Source organism: Nicotiana tomentosiformis, chromosome 1 (genome assembly GCF_000390325.3).
Source record: "Nicotiana tomentosiformis chromosome 1, ASM39032v3, whole genome shotgun sequence".
NCBI lineage: Eukaryota > Viridiplantae > Streptophyta > Magnoliopsida > Solanales > Solanaceae > Nicotiana > Nicotiana tomentosiformis.
Genome location: NC_090812.1, coordinates 85,633,188 through 85,638,265, shown reverse-complemented (window position 1 = coordinate 85,638,265; position 5,078 = coordinate 85,633,188).

Below are 5,078 nucleotides of genomic sequence, written 5' to 3'. Positions count from 1 at the left end.
TAAGTAACAATGTAAGGTATAAAACTGACTAATACTGAATGTGTATTTCACAACCAATAACTTAATTCGTATACAAAAAACTATAGAGGGCCATTTATTAGAATAGATGAAAAATAAAATTAATAATAAATATGAACTTTATTTTGAATACTTATTATTTCATTCTTATTTCTTCTATTTTGAATTTTAACCAAGTTAATTTTTAATACTATATTGTAATTGTTTCGACTTTATTTGCTTATTTCTTTCATCATCGGTGGTCTTTTTTATTGAAATATATCTATTTAAGCCAAAAGTTGTGTCAACTTGAAGATAGTTTTACTTGTATGATGAATTTGAAAAATAATAAAATTAAATATTTTTGCTAATTAGCTATTCCAAATACTTAATTATTTATTTTCAGCAATAAAAGATATAATTATATTTTATTGATTTAAATTCTTAATATTAGCTCATACCAAATTTTAAATGTTCGATTATAATTATATTTTATCGAATAAAAATTCTTTTGTCAAATTGTAAGAAAATCAAATGAGTGGGAAATAGTTTTGTATATTTTAAAGTATTTTAGTATATAAAAGAGTTTCACCTAAATCAAAATATATAAAAAGTTACTCCGTCACCTTCCAAGAACGTCGTTGATGATAGGCTATAATTATGTATTTTAGTCCCTTATTACACTCTAATTTACTGCACTTTAGTTGAGTTTGAGCTTTAATCGCTAGTGTTTTGCACTAATTATGTATTTTATGCCTTGTGGGAGTGATTTCGAGCTATGTAGATGATATGAAATGAATTCAAGTTATTTGGAGCTTTGAATTATGAGTAAAAGCCCAAGGAATAAAGTCGGGATCGTGTTCAGGGATCAACGGATGATAGTTAAGAACGAACGAAGAATCAAGTAGGCATATTGCGCACTGTCTAGTAAACTGAACATAACTTTTCGCTCAAAACTCCATTTGGGCTCCACAATATATTGTTGGAAAGATAATTCAAAGGGATGCAATTTTCATGTTTTACGTTTTTCCCATTGCCAAACATAACGGGGTGAAACATACGCGAGAAGTGCACGACCGCGCACTAGCCGCGGGTGTGAGGCAGAAACTGGCCAAAATCCGCGGCCGCGGACGTCCTGACCTGGAAAAGTATCATTTTTTGCGTAGGAGAAAGTATAATTATTTGGTCTAGAACCTACTTGGTATATATACATGGAAAAATGGTATTTTGAGGACTTTTGACATATTTTTGACACAATTTAGACCTAAGGAAGCTAAGGAGACTGGGGATTCGACCTAAGGAGGCAAGAACACACTAGGAGCAAGGCGGAGAATTCTTCTACAAGTTTCTCACTTCCTTCTTACTATTTCTATTATTGGTTATGAATTCTAGTATTGTAGTTATGCATACTATTATGAATAGCTAATTTGTTATCTAGGATTTTGATGGAACCTTTTGTAGGATGAATTCTTGTTATGTTTTAATATAATTTAGCCTTTGAATTTATCTATTTGTTCAACTACGTATTTATTTCAGTTGATTGAATGGCCATCGATTGACTGTGCCTATTTATTATATGTTATTTGTGAAAGGATACATATTTAGGTGGTTGTTGAACAACGTCACTCCTAACGTATGTGAGAAATCAATACAGTGGGTTTAAAGGTAGGTTTAGAAATAATAAAGCCTTGACGTGGTCATAGTGAGCGGTTCGATGAAGCCAACTAGAGTAGTTCGAGAGAATATGTCTAGTAAATTATTGTAGTTGCTCGAGAGAGAATTACGACACCTAAAGTGCTCACGATCAGTAGAGAATACATCGGCGAAATTGTTGGGAACATAGCTGGAAGGATTCCGACAATTAGGGTAATCATAACTCTAGACCTTCTTAATTTAGTCTCCAACCCTTTGTCTCGTTAGTTGATAATTTTACCGCTTTCTAGTATTTGCTAGTTAATTCGTTAGATATATAAATCTCAATCTTTATAATTTAGAAAATTATTCAAACTTGTCTTCTTAGTGATATTAAAAAGCTATAGCTAAGCCTTAGTTCTTTGTGGGATTCGACTTCGGACTTTTAGACCGGATTATATTTGCAGCGACCGCTTATCCTTTTTAGGACTAAAGTTGGGCGTGATCAACGTCCTCTTTCTTTTTTGATTGAATTCTTGGTATCTGTCCAAAGGAATAAACTTCTAAACACCAAGTGGTTACGTCCTATTTGGTTATTATTTTTAATTCTTTCCTTTTCTTGCCATTTATTTATATAATTTAAGTGTAAAAATTTATATAAAATAAAATGTTAATATTTTTGAAGTTCTAAATATTAAAGTTTTCTACGTAATCCAAATAAGGAAGAATGTAATATATAAAATTTAGTTGATTTTGTAGTCCTAAATATTAGAAAAAATAATTAAATGAGTATTCCTACTTATTAGAAAAATAATTAAATGAGTATTCTTACATATTAGAAAAATAACTAAATTACTATTTTATCCAATGTAACCTCTATTTTTAAAGGGTAATAAAAATAACGAACGACATTTCGTTATAGGGTCTTCGTGCTTTTAATATAATACTAGATTTAGTGTACGTGCGTTGCACGTGTGTACTGCGTCAAATATTTTAGTTATATTGTATTTTATTATATGGGAACACGACAAAATAGTATAAGAAATAGCTTGACAAAAGGTTGAAGCACAAAGTCTGACGTAATATGGCGACTGTCAAGTTCAACCAAGATTCACAATCAATAATACCAAAATAAAGATGTATGGGTTAATCATTACGGCTAAAAACGCATATGATAAAATGCGTAGTCAATTTCAAAAATGCAAGAAGACTGGTTTATTTGGCCGAATCTGACTCTAAGCCCACCCTTTTGCTAGTTTCTTTATTATGCTAGTTCAACTATTGCTTCTAATTGAAATATATAAACACCTGAAGTTCATAATTCAATAAAGATAGATAGAAGAGAGAATGTCACTTTAGAAAAAAAAAACTCTTTGATCTATCGGTTGACTCTGTCTTTTTAACATCCTTGATCTTGATATGTTTTCAGGAACAGAGAAGGAATGAAATAAAAAATCAAATCCGTTTGGACAGAGATTGAGAAAGTCCTATACTCGATGTACTTCCATCTTAAAGTATTGAAAGAAAGGTAGGCAACTTTGTCGAGTTTCAGAGGTGAGGCCATAAGAAAATATTATGAAAGAAAACTACAATCGCAGTTACTCATATTTATAAAGAATTAATTTATCAAAACTTTATTAACAAAAAAACACTAAATTTTATTAAATAAAAATCCTTCCTAAACCTAAAAGGAGATATCTAAATATAAATGAAATTAGAAAGCAAACGAAACCTAATGTGAATTGCAAGAATTTAATACTGTTACCTTCGTAAACCTAAAAGGAGATATTTAACACTCCAAAATATATGAAATTTCCTATTTCATTAACAAAACAAAACAAAAAAAAACTAAACCTAAAAGGTAACTACTCCTAAATAGTAGGAAATCAATTAAAATAACTATTGCCAAATATTAAGCAAATAACTTAAATTACTATTTTATCCAATGTGAACTCTATTGTTGAAGGGTAAAAAAGGCGAACGACATTCCGCTAAATGTCTTCGTGCTTTTATTATAGTAGATAAATAAATAGATATAGATATAGATATGTTATATTTTGCGCACACAAAAAACAAAAATAAATAGAAGATCAATAACGAGCGATTTGAGTTCAATTTATATGCTCACGGAGTGGAATTCACACATTTTAAACTACCAAACTTAAACTCACTACAAATTATTACATCTAAAAAAGACAAAATAAAAAAGCTTTATATCCAACAATGCTACAACAGAGATGCTAACTCATTTGACAAAATAGCAGTTTCATCTCTAAATTTCGCTCGGACGATATACATATGATACAAATTTCTATGATCACTTACCGCCATTCACATCTCCAACCTTTTGAATCACCATCATGACACCGCAAAATTTCAAATTGTGAAGACACTTGTCTCTCAATAAAAATGATGTATTATATAAAGCCAAGAATTAAATCTCAAATTACCTAATAGTTAGTTGTAATAATTTTTAAAAATAATAAATTTTTAAAAGTTAATTGTAATCATAATTTTATCCAACATGGAATGCACTACAAAGGGTACAAAAACTTAATTGACATTGAGATACATATATTCGTTAATCTTGAAACGATGAGTGACGGAAGGATTAAATTGGTTAATTTTGAAAACTTTTGAGTATTGTTTTTTTGTCCACAAGAACACTTAGGGGTCGTTTGGTTTGAAGACATGTTATGCTGGGATAAGTTATGGTGGAATAAGTTATGCTGAGATTAATTATCCTGGTATTATTTTTTATCCACTGTTTGGTATGTTGTATTAAAAATGACATGCATTGCATAATTTCTAAGACGAAATTGTTTGTTTATAAAAATACCCTCCATCTTATTTAGCCTCCCTATTCTTGTCCTTTATCCAATTGACATACGTCAATTTCCAATTCGAGGTTGAAAGGCTATGATTTTCCTCAATTATTTACTAAATAAAATTCAGCAAAACAATTACGTAGTATTCATAAAAGAGTGATCGATTTTTTACTATTTTGATAGAGAAGAGGTCTGTACCCAAATTATGCAACAAAGAACTTATAAATGATAACAAAAAAGAACAGGAGAAATAGGTTTTGACAGAAATTTCAACCTTGTGAGAGAATCAAAATGGAAGATGATGTCGAAGTTGTTCCTCAATCACTACATCATAGCTTCTACATCCAAAGAAGTCTACAAGAGCAACGAAATTTTTAGTGACGTTGCTTTACCAATATTAGTAAAGAATGGGAAAAGTGAAGTAGAAAAATGATTAGTTATTTCCGTATTAATTATTCATATCTACAAGTTATAAATTATTTAAATATTAATTTTAATCCCGAAATAACTTATCCCAAATTTAATAAACAAACAAGGTATAAGGTGATATTAATTTTTACCCACCACTATTTTTACTTATCCCTCCTGCAAAACGACCCTTGAGTATTTAACTTGAGTTGT